Genomic DNA, 20,221 nt, shown 5'->3' with positions numbered 1-20,221 from the left:
TTTGCGAGCAGAAAAACATTCGGCATAATTGTGGGATTTCTCACAAAAAATACAACGTAAATTTCGCCTACCTGTATTGTCTTGAACATTTACCAAGGCAGCAGCTGTAGAGCAACCCGGATCATCACAATGGGGACGCGAATGTGCAGAACGTGAAGCTCCCAACCCGGTACGAGTGAGCTTAATCATTTCCTCACTTTGCACTTCGTTTCGAAGAAAGCACAAAAGTTTATCCAACGAACGCGCACTATCTTGCTGTGACGCAGTATCTTCTATGGAGCGGCTTCTTTCCCACGCACGAAGAACAGTCTCTGGTAAACAGAACTCAACAAGTGGCTCTAAAAATTCTGCAAATTTTTCTTTAGTTCTACCGAGGATGTCCAGTGCCATAAGCTTGCTCTCGAGTAAATGATAAAGTTCAGCTAAATCTACTTTAATCCTACCAGTAGCCTTTTTCATTACTATGGAAAGTAGATCCCGTACATAAATCTGAACCAAAAGTTCATCTCTGCCGAAGCGTTAAGTTGTGCGATCACCTTTGAATAGTTTTCTTTAGTTGGTGGAAAACTGGTTACGAGTCTTGACGCTTTAGAATCTGCTACCACACATTGTAAAAGATATTGAAATTTATCTTTATCGACAGTGGAGAGGTCGTTGTGAATTTTTTCAAACTGGGACCAAAAAGCAAGAAAGTCTTTCGGTTCTTTACTAAATTTTCGCAATTCAAGTTTCGGAAGCTTGAATTTCCTTTTTTGCTCGGTTGTTGTTCCTTCCGTAACCGAATTTGCCTTCTTTGCATTTTCTAACAGCGAACAGATCAAGCAGAACTTGTCACGGTATTCTTCTGCTTTCAAAAAACTTCAGAATATTAATCTTGAAGGGCATCATCACTCAGCAACAAATTCGAATCTTCTTCTTGAGTTGTTTCCAAACGTGAGAATTTGTCTTGAATCTGCCGAAACAACGTACTGACTTCGTCACTTCCTAAACTTTTGTTTTCGATCTTCTGAGCTATATCGTTGCAGCATACAGTAAAAGCTGTTCTCAGCGACTTTCGTTTTGCTTTCAAAACTTTTATATCCATACTTTATTAAAAATACAAAGTAGCGGACGCCAAAATTTACTATGTTGCAACTCACACGGCTACAACGTGCAGGTTACAAATTAAATAATCACAGCAGGGATTATTAATATAAAGATTTAATATGGATATCTCACACAAGCTGAAAACGTTACATTACTCTATTAAGTGCATACATATAACTGAGTGAAAAGGGAATTTCCCCGCTTAGTTCTCAATTAAAGAAAAATAAGAATAATAAAAAATAGTCCAATCAGATGCGGCGCTCCTTCTGTTGACCTTCGCCGAGCCGTTATGTAATCGTCTGTCTGCAGCGGCCGTCTCCAACACATACGTTTGTGTGTGTGTGCACACACCTGTACGCACATACATACAGATACACATGCATGCATACATTTTTGAATCCGGTCTCGAAAAAAGTCTTGCTGAAAAAGAATGTAAACAAACCACCCAGCCCCTTAAAAAAAAGTTTAGAAATTTTTTATCATAATTTTGGTTTCTACAGCAAAGTTTTGTGTGTGGTTTTGTTTTAAACTCTTAGAACTCAAATTTTAATATAAAGACGTGAAATTTTTTTACCTTTTGATAGTGTACCTGATGATTTATTAAAAATACAGTTGACTCTCTTATATTTAATATTGAAAAGAAGGAGGGGGATATGTATAAAATTATAATAAAAATAATTCTAAGGTATTTTTTATTAAATATATATGACTGATTACACACTCTGAATATAGAAAATAATCGCTTACAAATGACTTATGCAGTATTTGTTTTATTATCATATCCTGCCCCCTTAAGCTCAAAAATAAAACTTTATACAGGAACACAAAAAGTCAATTTTACCTCCAAATATATTTTATGGTATTGAAGTGTGATAAGAGGTGATTATTTTTGTTAGAAAAATTGTAATGTTATGAATATTTCTAAAAAATATTTTCCTGAAAATAATTATATATTATATTCAAGTATATTTATATATTAATATATATATATATTTATATATTATATTCATGTAATAGATGGCATATTTATATATTTAAGAAATAAATGTCTATGTCTTGTCATTAACTTTATCAAAAGAACTTATAGGTTCAAAGAACCTAATTTCTAGTATAAGAACTGTACTTGGAATGTTCCCTTTTTTTTTTTTTTTTTTTTTTTTTGTGTGTGTGTGTGTGTGTGTGTGTGTATTTTTTTCCCTGTAAAATTTTTGCTGTATACTATTTACAGATGTGACATCTAAAAATGCTTGGCCTTTTTTATCCAAATATCTAATATGGAAGTCTGAAATAATGCAATATATTTGTACATATATAGAGTAAAATATTAGTAAATTCTACATAAGTACATTATTAATCTAAGAAAATGTATTAAAAATATTCAGTTTAATGCAAATATGTGAATCAATTTTTACATATAAATTTTAAGTGTATGAACGTACACAAAAACTTCTGTTGGATGTTTTAAGTAAACAATAAAAAAATTAACCTTTTTATCAACTTATCTTGCACATATATACATTATTACTTTTTTTCTATAAGAATAAACTTAATCTAATATAATAATCTAAAAATAAATAATACACAACATCTATTAAGGCAGACCATTTTTAGTACAGTAACAAATAATACAAGCAATATAATTTAATACTTTCAGTCGTCAGAGAATGAAGTGAGTTTTGTGAAGCTGTTTAATGAAAAAATCTGAAAACAATTTTTAATGGTTCTAAAATACAAGTTCTAAAATAATTAAAATATGTATACATGAGATAAATGCCATTCTTTTTGTTTTAACCCCTTTGAATAAATTTTAACCAATTTGATACTTTTTTTACTTCTTTTCAAAACCTTGAAATACATGAGAAACTGATTTCATGACCAACACATTTCAAGAAATATTGCTAACTGCAATGAATCTGCACACATGTATGACTTCATCAGAACCATCAGAATGTCTTGTATTACCTTCATTTATTTATTTAAAGTTACTAATGGATTTATATGTAGAAGAGCTGAGATTTCTAATACAGTTACTACACTGGCATTTTTAATGATCTTTTCACTAATGATTTGAAATATATATATATTTTTTATTATTATTCAAATGAAAAGTTTTTGTTCATTTGTTTCCAAAATAACAGCTACTTCCTTAGTTCAATTATTATTTTTTAAACTGGTTTGTCTGGTGAACTCCTGTGAATTTTTAATTTGGCCTTTTTTGTCAATACATTAATTCTGTAATTTTTTGTTTTCAGTTTTTAATTTCTCTTTTGAAAAGTTTTTTGCAGTTTGACGTAATAGCCTTGAAACTTATGATGAACATTCAAAATCTAACTTCCATTTTAAATTTCAATGTTTACCTGGATTCATAACAAGTGTATTATTTTTAAATTATTCAGACAACATAAGAGCTCTGTTTCTTACATCTTCATAATGGTAGCAAATTTCATTGTACAGCCTATGTACATTTTAGTTTTGACATGTCATGCCATTTGTGAAATATTCCTTCTCTCTGCTTAATTTTATTCCATATATAGAGATATTCAGTAAGTATAAGCATAATAAATTTGTAGATAAATGTCTAAAATTCCATTCTCTGTTTCCTATGCAGACTTAAATGCATTTAGTACAGCAATCAATTACGCATTGAATTCCAATAGAAAATATATTTTATAACAGCTTTCAGATCATTCCTGAACATCAATCAAATCATCATCAGACTGCAGTATGAAATATACAAATACTTCTTCTGCTTTTGAAACAAAAAAGAAATCATTTGATGACAAGGTCTGGTGAACACTGTGCATAGGGTATAAGCTGAAATTCTCATTCTGGAACAGCAATCTGGCAAATTTTAGTCTTGTGTGCTGCAGCGTTTTTATGCAAAGCAGCATTTTACTGCTGAGTTTGCTACACAGTTTTATAGTTAATAGGAATTGTATTGGATTATTACGTCAAAAAATGTGAGAACTATCTGTCTAAGAGAAGATATTCCTTTTCAAAGGAACAATATAAGGGAAACTGGTTCTGATTCACTTTATACATGAGGAAAACAGCAAAATCTCCTCTGCAGCCAACCTATTCAGCAAGATTAAACTCTGAGCGAATTACTAGCATTCAGCAGATTTACCTCTCGGCCGCTGGTGGGCCTTGTACAAGTTGAGTCAACAGGTCAGCGTAATAAACACCTTTTATCATGATATTATGTGGCCTATAATCTATAAGCAATGCTCTTCATAAAAAATGTTAATTCTGTTTGATTTCTGGATTCTGAACTTAGCTAGTATATGTGATCTATGCTCTATTCTCTTGTTTTGAGATCTGCTCATCAAAACAGAGCAGCAGGTCAATTAAAGAAGGATATGCATGCAGTGCAATCATCTTCAGTACGATATCACGTCACGCCTATAGTCACGTCTTTAATCCACCTAAAATCCAGTCCCAGTACTTCTCACTCTTTGAGCAAAAGTATAATTCCAGTTGGAGTCTAAATTAAGATGAGTTCCGATACTTCAATTTTCTACTGAACTATTTTCATTAATTAAATTTAATTACCTAATTTTATTTATTAATTTACATTTTATTTTTATTTTTTTCTTTATTTTTATCTTTGCTGACGACCTTTCGTAGGACTTTCATAGGAGTCCTTCTTCTTTTAGAAATTAAGTACTGACTACAATGCATTGAGGCATAAAATTGAACAGGCACTCGTATAATCCTATGGCAAACATTCCACACTTGCTAGATATTGTGTTTCATATTGAGGACATCGAATCAACTGAGCCTACGCAGGCCAGATAGAGCTTAAGCCACATTATTTTGATCACGGCAAAGCACACAAGCGCTTTCTGCCTAAGAATAGGGATGCTTTTGTGGAGCACTTTTTAAAGGTTCGATTTGGTTTGTTTGATTTTAGAAAAGCACTTGAGGACTATTTGTCTAAGAAGAGCAAAGATTCTTGATGGCTTCATGATGGACTTTTTGAAGAAAACTGGCTGGCATTCACATTGCACAAGAGAAAACATAAGAAGACTCCCATGCGACCAGCCCGTTTGCTGGAATTTCAAACCAGTCGAACTAACAGTATTCACCAAATTTACTGGTAGGTTTATGCTGAATAGAGGACATATTTGTGGAGCAGGTAGGTTGTGTAAGTGTCAGTAAATGACGTAGCCAGTCTTGGGCAATAAGCTATGAGTGGCGTTAATTATCCTACTGAAGTATCGTACTTGGATTCTTTGTCAGGTATTGGTGTATATTGTTAGAGACAGACAGTTTTCACATGTTAAGTCTCGTGTGCAAGCAGTAATTAGAATAGTGCAAAGCATAGTAACATCATCAACATATTAGACAATGAGAAATGTGACAACACTGACTAAGAAAGGAATGCAAAGGATACAAAAGCAGATTCGAAGTACATCTCTATTCTGCTCAAATCAGCAGGTGAATGCCCATATGATAAGGGTAACACAAACGCAATTATCACTAGGGAATGTAATCCTACTTGATTGTGATGTATCTCTACTGTATACTCATGCTCTGTACGATATCGTCCTCGAATTTCTGAGAAATTATGTTTAATTCTTCTTGCGGGGCTGATTACAGCTATGAAAGCATTGAAAGGCACTAGCGACGGGCTGTCAAAAGTCCCCAGACCATACACCATATACTAAGTTAGAGCATACGACAGCCTTCAGAATGCCTACGCTAAGACAGGTGCTATATCTTCACTCCTTAACAAGCTAGCGACAGTTGGTATACCATGAAGTGTAGCACTATTGCTCGCGAAGAATCTTGGAAAAGATGCAAGTTAGGAGAAGAACATTAGCACAACCGCAGTCAGTATTGAATTAATCTTCTTCAGATGTATGGAGCTTCATATAGCGACCAAGCATTTCACTTCCACAAACGAAAATTTGAGCACTTGCAAACTGTTTCCTTTCGATAATCTTAAAGGGACGACTGCGTAATCTCTGCTTTATCTAGATATTTAAACATCCAGAATGGCTAGATAATCTAAATATCGAAAGATTAAAGTAAATTGTAAGATTAAAGCTGTTATCTTATTCTTGAACCTGGATGATAACCCCTGATATAATATTGCAGCGGCTGCTCTATTGTCCTAGAAAACTGGATGACACCTCCCTTTCCCTGTTTGGTCTTGCCAGCGACTGCTGCTATCCTTAAAACTCAACTCCATTGCTGAGCTACTCAGTGGCGTAAAGGGGGTGTATGATACCCCGGGCGCCAAATGGTCTCCAAACAAGATTTTCATCATATCACTGTGTTTTTTTCGGGAAAGTGGAGCGCCAAAAAGGTATTTTGCCCCGGGCGCCAGTTATGCTCGCTACTCCACTGGAGCTACTGAGATCTTTTGTTTGCAACACTACAGAAGACACTGCCTCCGACGAGAAGGCATGAAAGTCCGCAAAGCGATCAAAACACCATCAGATTGTTTCATAGTGATATCATAGCTAGAGACGGGCGAGGGTGGACAACTGTCCCTGGGCGTAGTGTCACGGAAATGCCAAACTGACGAAGTTTCAGCATGAAACAGTTTCCATACTTAGAAAACAGAAGGGTATACGAAATCTGCAGTGGTCTTTAGGCGCTGAAAACTATAGCCAAGTCTTTAGCCATATCGGATGTCCAGTAATAGATTGCATGCATCTTAGGATTTCATCCTCTGTCACCACCACCAGATGATGGGGGTCATTAGCATAGATATCGCATCACCTAAAGACGGCTCTCCAGTGGCCGAGCGGTAAAGCCGATAAACTCGGGCCGGGGTTCGAATCCCGGTGAGCAGATTGGCTGCTAACTAAGCGTTTTCATGGTTTCCATATGTGTAACCTATATACAGTCCAATTTCCCTTAGAAAGTCTTTCACGAAGCCATCCCTTCCCTTAGACAGGTAGCCCTCGAATGCTTTGCCATAACTAAATAAACTGAACCCAACTCATCATCTGTAAGAGAAGATATCAGTTCTTCATATCCTGCCGTGGTTGTTTGTGGGAAACCACTACCAGAGTTGGATTAGCCATTAAGGAAAGTAAGCACGTGCTTAGGGCATCAGGTAAAGGCGGCGTTACAAAAAGGTGCTTAAAGATTCAAAGAAAGAGTGCAAAGGCACCACAAAAATAAAAGTCTCACTGCAGGTTTTAGAAGGGAATACATAGTGCAGTTAATCCAAGCCCGAGAAAGAGGGAATGATGAGAAAGAGGCGTTATACTATAGATGGGGCATGTGGAGGCAGCAAAATCTGTGAAGTGCTACGGGCATATAAAGTCTAATTTGGCAATGAGCATTACTAATCCTTCAGATAGCTGCTCCATTTGTTCGAAATGTAATCCAAACTACTGACAAGATGTGTATAGTCGCACTTTGGCCTTCTTTCAAACTTTCAGACAAAGTCGTCCAGATATTGTCTATAGAACTGTCACGCTGAGACTACAAATCGATGTTGTTAAAACCAAATGTACTGTGCAGTAGCTTCCGTTCATGTTTTGAACATACACCATGCTTTATATCCTCTCCTACACCCCATAGATGTTATGCTACGTATATGTGCATGTTGTACAATACCGGACCCTAAGTGATCGCCTAATTGATCTTTTTATTGCATCTTTTTGTTTGTACTAACGTTACATTAATTTCTCAATTTCATTCTTAATTTTTATTATTTATATAATTGTAGAACTGATCAGCTATCGTGGATGACTTCTTAAATCACAATATTTTACAGGAGCGGAAGCACGCTGTCCACTAGGAAGGTTGGGATTTATGCTACTGACCGGGAAATTCGCCTAGCTACAGATGGGAACTGTGTGCAGCCAACATAAAATAAGATATTAAGTCACTCATTTTCTCTTTCCTTACCGCTTGCCTTCGTGTTCTAATTAGAAGCACGTTCGGCTGGCAATAGGGAAGTCCAGAATACAAATCCTGGGGCGGTCATTCGCTGATATTTTCTATTTTAAATAAATACTTAAAGGCTCAACCAACTAACCAAGTGGTTCCCAAACTAAAATGTGGTAGACGATAATTCTTCACCACCAGCAGGTGGTGATTAGGTTACCACCTCCCCAACTACCCTTTAAATGGAGAAGAATGTACGGAATTTTCTTTTTTCTCAACGCATGCTTTCATGATGTAATTGGAAGCACTTCTGGATGGCAGTCTTTAAGCCCAGATTTCGAATCCGGGATAGGTCATTTCTAATATTTTTTTTTATCCTAAATAAACCTAATACTATACATCACCATTCTGTGGTGCTCTACACTCATCTACAGTAGCACAATCGCAAATAGAGCTACCAGTGCTTTAATATCGAGATTAGTGTACATAGTGACTCTGAAATTGCAGTTTCGATGGTAATGGTTCAGAGGCACGCACACGTTCTACTGTAGTGGGGATTAGGTTAACATGTCTTTCTGGAGCTGTTTCCAAAGCAGAAGGGTGCTGACCATTCTACAGATTTAAGGCGAATGATAAGGCCTTTACCGAAGCTTATAAGTTGGGTAAATCAATGTCTACATGATATTTTTTCTGATTACATACGTTTTGTTTTGTGTGATATGGGGATAAACTGTATACTAGTTTTTATGCCTGCTTTGAATCAGACACTAATTTATGTTTGTGCATCACTATAGGGTTTGCAGTCATACCCTGTTACACGACACTTGAACCATTAGCATCTATGTTCACATATTGCTCAATTGTTTTATTAGTTATAGTTTATGTGCATACATTTCTTTGCCATATGTGTATTTTAATATGAATCTTTTGTAAAAAATAAATTAGACTTGCATATATGCATAGGCAAGCTAGTTTGCAATACGAAAAGAAAAGAAAATTAAAAACCCTGTTCCTTAGACTATTTCAACTGGCTGTTTACCCAAGTCACATATATTGCTATAGCACCACAGGTGAAATTTAAATCTACCACTTCATTTGAAAGTTATAAAATGGACATTTGTATACTATGTTATCTTTTAGTACATGCTCAGCTGTTGAATTTTTATGGCAAAGGTCCTGAGGGCTATCTGCTTAAAACAAGAGATGCCCTTCTTTGAGCACTTTTTGAATTAAACTGACTTGTATTCGTATTAAACATAGGGAAAACTGTAAAAACAGAGATGTAGCTAACCCATTTGATAGAATTCAAACCTAAATTGTATCACCAGTATTCTGTGGTCTTATCTATTCGAGAACCGAAACCGGTGGGTTTCTTCTAAAGCAAGATTTTGGTTTATGTTTGCATATAGATATTACTTACGCATCAGATCACTATCAGACATATAAAATATAGTGATATCAGTGAATGAAATTAAAAAAATAATAATAATTCCATTTTGCTAAAACTTCATACGCAGAAAACAAAAGAAATAATGCTTTGAATTTTGCTCATCAGCAGAAGCATTAAATAATACAGCACTTTTGATGAGCACAGTTAATTAGTGTGTATATGTGTTTTAATCAGTGAGCTGTTCTAAAAGATTTTTCATGGAATGGTCAGAATTTCTTAATTTCTCAACCAGATTAGCAGCATTGTTCATCTGACATGAGACAAACTTAAATTAAGCTATACATAATTTTTAAAACAGGGCACATAAATTTCTATATAATGGCTAACTTAAATTATATTTTATGTTAGCCATTATATAGAAAACTGGCTAAATAAACAGAAAATCTAAAAAATACAGCCTCCTATTCCATAAACAAAAAAAGTACAAATAACCTTAAAATGAAACTCGATGATTGCAGACTATAGTAATAACAATTTATTCAAAATGAATGTAGATGAAATATTTTACTTTCAAATATGTCAAGAAACTCGTAGTGATCATCCAGCTAATTCAGTTTGCTTTTAAAAAAGTGTGCATTGAAATAAAAAAAAACGCAAGAATTTGAAGAAAAAAGAACAAGAGCTTTTCATTATTAAAAACTGTTATGACCTAGAAGAAATCCAATCATATCCTTTCACATTACCATCCAGATAGTTGGAGAAAAATGGTTTTAGGTAATGAATGCATTTTGCTTTTATTAATTCTCCTGATATGAAACTCAGCCAGATCAGATTCGTGAATTTAATTGTAAAATACGGGTATTGAGAAGCAACTGTCATTGGCGAAGGGCTTGGGCATATTGTAGATGACAGTAGGAATCTGCCCAGGAGCTGGCCCATAGTCATCCCTATGGGACAGACGGATAGAGGACTAATGTCAATTTCAAAAATATGTCTCTGCAATAACATTTTATTAAATTAATTATGTGAGGTTTGTTTGTTGCATTATGAAAAATGAGCACTATTTATGAACAACTTAAGATACTTAACAGTAATTTATCATCACATAAATCACAAAAAAGAAATGTATCTCTTTGAGTGTGCATATAGTGAGCTTGGATATATATATATATAAAAGTATATTTTATTTGGTATTACAAGATATTATTCTTATTTTTATTTCTTATTTTTATGTTAAATGATAATTCTTAAATAGATAAGAATGAATGAATTTATAAAAAAAATCATCTCAACCTTCATAATAAATGACACCTAAAACCTACTACCACCATCTCAAAATTTAATACAGTTATTCCCGTACATGTTGATTTGGCATCCATAGTTGTTATGGCCAAACTATTATAATGCAAATAACAGAAGGAAAAAATACAAAATGCATTTTAAATGAGAACAGGCCACATCATGCCAAAATAATTTGTACTAAAATTCCAATCATAAGCAAAAATATACAAGTATAAAATAAAAAAAATATTGTTCTGACATCAAATACAATACTGCTTACTTTGCTTATAGTACTTAACATTTTATTCAGGGTTAAATTAAAACATCAAAATTCTCAACATTAGAGATACAGAAAATATATTAAAAATGTATATGATATAGTACACAATCCCAGCATGCACAATTTATCAATTAAATTTGACTTCATTTATATGTATTTTTCAAATCATGAGAAACAGTTTTTGACTGATTTTTGTGATGAAACACTAGAAGATATTTTCCAAGAAGGGATGCTTTAAGGCAAACTGGCTTGCATTCATTTTACACGTGGAAAAATCATGACAACGCCTATGCAGGCAGTCCATTCACCAGGATTCAAGCTATTAGTGTTCAGCTTCTCATCAGCTTGTCCACTGGCACACAACAGCCTCTTATAATACATTATCTGCAGATATGAAATCCTTCTGTATTTATATGAAAATAAAAAGTTGAAAAATATTAATTACAAAACCCATTTTCATACATGCCTACTGACAAATTATAAGTAATCCTCAACTTACGATGAGTATTGTTCCAATAGTCCCATCATAAGTTCATACTGATGTAATTCAGGGTCTTAATAAAATTAGACCTTGCTATGTTTGATTTTATTGTTATAAATAAGGCTTCTGTTTCACATGAAAATGGTTTAAGGAGGTATAAACTTATGTGACATTTATAAACAATTTATTTGCATACATTCACATGAATTTTATAAAATTAATACATATACATCCCTTTCATTACTTGATAAGAACAAAAATATATATAAAATTCTTTTAATTAAAATAATGGATGAGTAATTGTTACTCATTTGAAAGAATTATTGTAAAATACAACTTAGTGAAAAATTATTATTCACAGAATCCTATAAAAACAATGCATGTATGCATAAGCTGTTTATATTTTTCTGTAAAATAAACATTTGATCTGGACAACTGCATACTTTTATTTCAAGATGCTTTTTTAGTTAGGACTACCTAATATACACTAATGTTTGTGAAAATCACAACCACAAAGGAATTATGCACTTTGAACCAAACTTACATGAAATATAAAGTTAGTTAAGACATACAATTGATTAGAATTACAAAGGGATTATGCATGCATGAAATGAGAACTGGCAGTTGTAAAGGACTGTAAAGTTGTGCTGAAATCTGTTTATCATCCTCCGTCTGCAGTGAACACTTAATTTGTGCTCAGTATGCCTTGTCAACAGCGGAGGATGCCATACCAACAAGTTTGAACGAGGCCACGTCGTCTGTATGCAAGGGGGTGGACTTTCATATCAAACAATCACAGCCCGCACGCAGCACAATGCCACAACAGTGATGCATGTTTGGAAGAAATGGACAGCGAGTACCAAACAAGGTGAAATCCTGTCAATGGGGCACACAACAGCACAGGACGAGAAACACCTCATCTGCATGGCTGTGATGGATTGTAGAGCATCCTCTCGTATGTTAGTACAATATTGGAGCACGGTTACAAGTGTTCTTCGCTGTCTGCTACAACATGAACTGCATGCAAGGGTTCCTCTACACAGGATTGCCCTGTAGCTGAGTAACATATGCCTCCGACTTCAGTGAGCACTGCAATGCAGTGCGTGGCGTGCTCTGTGGCAACAAGTTGCTTTCTCCAACAAATCTTGCTATAATCTGGAGCATAATGATGACAGAGTATGCATTATTCGATGCATTCCAGGCACTATATTTTAGGGGGAAAAATGCCTGTGCACAAGCCTTCTTTAAGGTACAACAGGTTTTGCATCTTGCCCAGATATGTTGCTCAATCAGCATGCCTAGGATTTCATCGGTCAGCGACTCGCACGTACAGCTAGTGGGGCACACACTGAAACTGAACTTTCACATCAATTCAAAGCCATTCCCCAGGATTACATTCAGAACCTATATGATTCAATGCCACGATGTGTACAGGCTCTCGCTCAGCATGACAGAAACCCAAAGTACTGATTTTCCAACTTTCGTTTTTTTCCTTTGTAAATGTGATCGTTTACTTGTATCACTATCGGTAATATGCGGAATAAATTTCATTCATTTCCGACAATTCCTTCATGGTATTGCATTTTTCACAAACATTAGTGTGTCTACAGCTTCCAGTGCCTGTTCAGCATCCTCTCGTATGTTACTGAAGATAAATGACTAACTGAAGACAATTTTTAATCTCTATTCAAATAATGATTCGTTGCTAAGCACAGAATCTCAAATAACACTTGTTACTCCTAGATATGTCTTATTAATACAATACCATTCTGCCTCTAGTCTATCATCAGAAAACTCCATCAACCTGCTCTGGAGAAAGCTCCACGTTTATAAAACCATTGCCGTCATCTTCAAAGGCAGAATTACAGAGGTTCTGGGAATGCCATATTATCTTTAAATTTTTCAAAGCTTTCCTCAAGCCTATTCTTGTGCAATGCAATCATAAAATGCTTGTTGAAATTCTACTCAGTATCAAGTGTAATCTCCAAATGGGGCTTTATGAATTTCTGTCCATCATCTATACAAATTAAACTGACCAAAAAAAATCATTATCTAATGTCCCAATCACATTATCTTTCGGCTACGCCGAACTGGATGACAAAAGGGGCAATTCTCAGAACCCGCACATTTCCAGGAAACCCACGTAGCTAGGTTACCATTTTCAATTACTACAAAGACAATGGAAAACAATAATCGATTATCGCTAAGATTGAGATCATGTGATCCTTCAGAAGCAGAACTTTCGTCTGATTGTTTGATTTCTAGCCGGGACAGAACTTCAGCTGAGACATTTTTGGCGAGGTTTGAAAAAATATCACATAGCCGCTACATTGTTTCCGTAGTTAGGCGGGATTCTTTTTGGTTAATCTTCGGATTATGGCAACTTGGCGACCAAGTTGCCATAATCCGAAGTTTCCTGCTAGTTTTTTTTTGTTGTTTTCACAAAGTAAAGGCCTTTTTTTTACTCAAAATTTTTTCCAACAATCTGCTAGCTGAATTACGCTTATGCTGGAACTTTTATGGAACAAAAGTGCTTAATCATGACGAAGATTAGGTGCGAAATTGGGAGAAAGTGCAGAATCGCCCACTGCTTGCCGCGTTTTTAAGAATTGCACATACACGGTATCCATTATAAAATCATTGCCGTCATCTATTTCATCATTGTCGTCGACCTATTTCCACTTAAAAAAACATCCCAGAATTGCACAAAAATGGCATTGCGCACACTCTTGACTTTATCCATGTACTCTGCTAAAGTCCTAGCTAGTAACCTTTATCGCCTTATCAAAATGCCGCCAAACTACCTGTTACCATATTCCAAAGATTAGCCTTCTTTTTTTCTAAGAATCCTCCCATTTAAACCAGTGCTACCAAAAATCTTGTTTCTCAGGAAAGTCCTGTCTAGCAGTGACTGTTGCTAGAAGTGATAACCGCTTTAATCAAAACTCACCAATAATATAGAACAATCACAATGACCAAAATTAGCCTCGATCCACTAAGTCTAGTCCGTTTTCAAAACATGTTTCGCTTTTGTGATAAGAGGAGAGTGGAATGTGAAAATGAACATGAGCTCAGCAAAACAGCGTATAGGTGCTGATTACTTTAGCTTTTCTACAAACGACATTCAGTGGATGAGTTGGATGTTGCCTTTTCTCCCCTCCGAGATAGCTAGATGGCGTTAATAGGCGGCTTCTTAATGTATATAACCAAACGAGGACCACGGCATTTAATGGGTTAATATGATATAATTACACAGATTAGAATTTGCTAGCAAGTTTGCCCTTGAAACAGAAAAGAAAATTAAAAATCCTGCTCCAGAGGACATTCCAGCTGGTAACTTTACCAAATTTATATACTACTGTTACGAAATAACTTGATTGTCTTGTGAAATTAACAAAATATATGGCATTAATGAATTATACAATCTTTTGATGCATATTTTAACTTTGAAAGTCAAAACAGAATGAGCATGGCTTTTTTTTGGCACTGCTGCTGATTCTTACCTTTAGCATAAAGATGATGTGATCTCTTATTACGATGCATGTTGCTTTACCCAAGGCCTGCCAATGATGGATTACTGTATTCCCCACCTCAACTTTACAGTGCTGAAATTTATTAAAAATATTCACCTCATTTTCCACTTTTTTCAATACATTATTAGAACGAGCTTTCCTATAGTTTAAAACTTACTTACAAAGACAAAATCCCATAAATACCTACAAAAGCCACATTGAAGATTTCTTCTTGTAATTTTTTAACTTAATGCCAACTTAACACAAGAACTGTTGAACCATAGTGAAACAAACACGAACTGACATTCATTCTATGATTTCAGCTGCATATTCAGCTTCTCACCTACGACTCTGCAGTTGGGAGACAAATGATGTTAGGCATGTCTAACATTAACATACACACTACACTAACAATGCTGTGAATTACATGCATAACTACCTGCACTACCACACACATGCAATTACAAAAATGCAACTATAATATTTGACATGGCATAGTGTCAAGAGATGGCAATATCTCTAGCCACACTATCTTATTTAAAATGAGAATAATCACAGCTGCATATGGAATCCTGTTTTATAACTTTTTTAGGAGGGAATTCAATGATCTCGTCTAACATTTCTGTATCTTCAGTCATTGCAAAATTAGCAGTCTACGTATGAAGCAATAATAATTGCAGCAATCATACAAAATTCATTAATTTGGATTAATACTGACAAAACAAGCACATCGCAGCGAAAGCCACTGTTTCCTGCTGCAATTTTGTATATTCGTTACTTAATTTCGCTGCAAATAACAGAAAAATAATACTAGGATTGTTTACAATAAAACATATAACGTTAGGTTTCTGATTTTAATATTACACACTCTGGCTCGGCTGAGGACACAATGTTGATGTTTCTGGGTAAACATGCTCAATTAGAAGCATTTTTAAAGGTGATATCTAATAATAAATGGTGCACGCTGAGCAGGATAGTTTACAGAATATTTTATTTATTTGCTCAGCCAGATAATTAACATTACTGTTCATCTGATACAACAAAAATCATACCAAAAAAAAAAAAAAAAAGGCGTATATTTCTTCAAGAGAGCACACAAATACAAAGATATATCACATTTCGCAGTATTTCATAAGAAAAATGGGTGAATTAGTACATAAACAACACGAATTTTTTTCTCCCTTTCAAACGCACACACAAACCGATAAATCATATACAATTAATTTTGTATTCAGTTAATTAAACATTCACAAATTCAAAAATAATTCTTACCTATACATTCAGAAATTCAGCAGAAAACGAATTACGGCGAATAATTGCAATCTGTGCAAGAAAAAAAAACATTGATTAAAATTTATCATTAAATTAATTAAAAAGACTATTTATTTAACTTGAAAAAGCATTAGAATTTTAATTTTATTTAAATTTGGAACAATAGATATCACTCGTATACTCACCACCACACCATTCGACCACGTTCGAGAACAAAATGGCGCTAGATTCGCATTACACATTGAAGGCATGTTCATGCGCAGATGGTCTCTGCGCAACCAGTCGTACGTTTAGCATTTTTACCATATTTGAGCTAGCCATCCGACGTCGTACGTGTAGACACAGCCGTATCGAGACTTCGATTACAAAGTGCAAAGCATATCAGCTATTCGTTATCGATGGGGAAAGGAAAGTCTGGGCCATCTGAAAAAGCGGCGACCGTTTCCTCCACTATCGGGGAATGAAACTCCACCGAACAAGCCGCGTCCATGTTAGTAACTTCAAAACACTGCATTACGGCAGTGAAACGTACGTGTTTTTAAGCTGTTCCGTGCATGTATTTTCCACTAAAAATATGTAAAATTTATAATGAAATGCTTCGCTATTGTTAGTTTTTTGTTTTAAAGTTATAAAGATGATATTCGTAATTTACTACGTACAGAAAATCATTAAGAAATAGTTCGAAATCTGAATGCATGTTTATAACATTAAAGCCTTTAAAAATAATGTTTCTGCATATTTAAAGAATTTGTTTAGGTTTTATTAGCAACCTGTTGGGTATACTTTCCAATTTTTCCTTTAAGTAGCGATATTTATGATTTATTCACAATAATGTAATTTATTAAAAAATCATTTAAAAAATTTTAACTTGAAATTAATAGCAGATAATTATAAAAAAAACTAAAAAAAATAGTCAAATAAAAAAAACTGAAAAAAATAGTCACAGGTTGCATTTTTTTAAAATGAAAGTTTTAAATAGATGCTTTTCACAACTTGTCATGAGCCGGGCACGTTGCATTTAAATGCAATATCTCGGCACAATTTATAATGAATGAAACAACAATCTTACAACAAGAAAATAAATATTAATAAAATAAGACAGATTTATGTGAATTCAATGATTTCAGTTTATGCGCGTTTCATATTTATGAATCTCAAAGAAATTGCCTTGAATTAAGCTGATTTACAGAAATATACCTATACCTATATTTTTGGATACATCTTTCTACATATTCAGTTCTGTAAATATTTTACTTACTTTTACTGCCTACAAATTTGTAAATTTATGCAAAAGAAATTTTAACAACAGAAAAGTTAGTTTATCTTGATCAAATGCACAAATTATATTCCTAACAGTTCACAAAACTTAAAAATGAATAATACTTAATACATAAAGAAAAGCATTACTTTGTTTAATAGCTTTACAATTCATAAAAATAGTAACAATTGGTGACTTACTTTTCATGAAAATTATCAAACGAATTACCTAATACGTTCAAATTATACAGTTTAAATCCTAGTATACATCATTGTATGTTAAGGAACAAAGATGCCAGCTATAAACAGAAACATTAAAATGTATTTAACATATTTTGATTATTATTAAGTCCTTATTTTCACATCTGGAAAGAAAACAACATGACATTGATATGCTTTACCTAAGTTATCAAATTACACAAAAAAGAGAAAATCAGTACTTACGCGTGAAAAGTAATCCCAGAAATCTTTCTCGAAAATCTGTTTGTGCATCCATTTACAACACAAGCTGACATGCTTCAAAAAATATTGCAATTACAGACTTCCTTGCACAAGTCACAGAGGTAACAGGTACAGGTAGAAGCTAGGCCAGCACCTCCGTAGTACCACAGGTAATCGAGGTATTGCTGAACCTAGCTAACTGTTAAACTTTCCACCCCAATTTTGAGGGAGAACATACCGGGGGGTGGTCCGAGGTTCTTCCGCCCCTCTTTTTTACCATCAACCACTTGGGAGGACTTTCTGAGATAAATGAGTTCTGGTATTAATGGTGTACACAAATCATATTGAGAAAAGACTGTCCTTGAAAAGTTCAACAACTGATGCTTCCAAAAGCAAAAATGTAAGAATAAATGTCTTTTCTAAGGCGGAAAGTGTAATAAGCAAATCTTTGGAGCTCCCGTCCATCAGCATTGCGTAGATAAATGAAACTGTTGGAACATTAAAATGAAATAAAAAAAATAAATTATAAATTAAAAAAATAAAATAAATAATGAAAAATAAAAAAATAAAAATATATAAATAAAATAAAATAAAAAAGACAAATATGGTAAAGTAACATATGGAGATGAATAAGCATTAGATATGACAAATATCCAGTCCGAATCTTTGGATATGTATAAGAACGTCTCTAATTTTGGCCCTAAGGTGTCTGTTCTTTATGGCATATTTCTTAAATGGTATTAGATTGTTGCTAGGCTTGATCAGATGTTTGCCGTCTGTTAGATTACAGTCAAAAATGTAATGATCAGGGTCACCCCTTTCGCCACATATGCAGAGATCCGTGGGGCACATGCCTCTGTCATGGAAGTAGGTGGGGAAAGGACCGTGCCCTGTGATATACTGATTCAGAACATGGTCATAGTGTAGGGCCTCTTTGTCAGTTTTTGAGAAAAAATTGTGGACTCTTCTGTCTTGCAATGCAGAATCCCACTCTTCTTGCCACTTTGAGTCGACAATAGCATTCAGTGTAAATTTTAAATGGGACTTGGGCCACGGGACGTGAATTACCTCACTGTTGATGTTAGTCGTTGCATCCTTTGCAAGGAGGTCAGCTGCCTCGTTGCCGTCGTTTCCGTTGTGGGCTTTTACCCAATTGAGGATAAACTGGATTTCTGGGTGGGCACTTATAGTATTTTGAATATCTTGAACCAGTTGGTTCTTATTGTTTCTGTCCTTCAGGGCATATAATGCAGATTGACTGTCTGAATAGATAGCTATTGTCCTGAAAATATTTGATGTAGCTTTATTTACTGCAGAATGAATTGCTGACAGCTCAGCTTGATAAACGGAATTTTCTGGAGATAATTTTCCTTGCCATATTGTTGGAATAGAGGAAGAAGAATAGATTATTGATGCTGCGCCCACTTCTCCGTGAATTTTAGAGCCGTCTGTAAATGCTCTTGGACATTCTTTATTACTGATTGCTGAAGCGTCCGTATTGATAATTAAATTACAATGCTTTGCAGGATGGTAGGTCAATGGTATGGCTGGAGACTCATACTTTGAGGCAGAAAAGGGGGTGCCGTTCAGGTAAGCATCTTCTTTCAACTGGAGTACTCTGGCTTTTATTGAATCCTTCGTCGCAATTAAATGAAGGGAAGGAATCCCAGTAAGAATGCATAGAGAGGAATTAGCTGTCGTTCTGTAGGCTTTGCAAATGCTCAGGAGAAAAGGTCTCTGAATGGCGAAAAGTTTCCTTTTCTTCCTTTCTGTCATAGTCTCCGCCCAGATTGCAGCCCCATAATTCACTATACTTGAAATTACTGTTAAAAATAAAATTTTTTGAATATGAGGACGAAGTCCCCAGTTACTACCTTGCATTTTTTTGAAATTATAAGCGATTTGATTTGTCTTTTTCTGAGTCTCCGTGAGATGGTACATAAAATTAAGTTGGTTATCTATGTGGATACCCCAGAAACTTCAGGACTTGAGTAATCTTAATTTTCTTTCCGTCCAGGTTGAAGATGGGCTTTCTTAAGAGCTTTTGGCCTGGCTTGTTAAAAAGTATTGCCTTGGACTTCTCTTGCGAAATGCAGAGTTTCAACCTCTGGCATTCTATGTTAAACTGTTTGAGAGAACCGTTCACATTCCTTTCGAGGATGTCTCTAGTCCTACCACTAACAACCAACGCAGTGTCATCCGCAAACGCGAAGATCTTCGTATGATCGGGAAATTCATATTTTAAGACGTCATTAAAGGTGAGGGCCCAGAAATCAGCACTTAAGCAGGATCCTTGGGGACATCCTCTAGTAATTTTTTTGCTGGTTATCATGTTGTTATGAATGAATATGCTTTCTCTATTATGA

The 20,221-nt window shown here is 34.7% G+C and overlaps 1 long non-coding RNA gene across 1 annotated transcript; it reads right to left on the bottom strand.

The window, feature by feature from the left end:
- Nucleotides 1–10,659: 10,659 nt before the first annotated feature.
- Nucleotides 10,660–16,442, bottom strand: LOC118180359 (uncharacterized). The gene is made up of 3 exons (XR_015040013.1): nt 16,343–16,442; nt 16,158–16,208; nt 10,660–11,295 (listed from the first exon to the last, which is right to left on the bottom strand). It is a non-coding gene; the product is annotated as an uncharacterized LOC118180359 (long non-coding RNA).
- Nucleotides 16,443–20,221: the final 3,779 nt, after the last annotated feature.

This window comes from Stegodyphus dumicola, chromosome 3 (assembly GCF_044657685.1).
Source record: "Stegodyphus dumicola isolate Sdum_Otavi_A_Nest chromosome 3, ASM4465768v1".
Lineage (NCBI taxonomy): Eukaryota > Metazoa > Arthropoda > Arachnida > Araneae > Eresidae > Stegodyphus > Stegodyphus dumicola.
The sequence above is the reverse complement of the archived record's forward strand: the minus strand, read 5'-3'. Positions and strand labels throughout refer to the sequence as shown.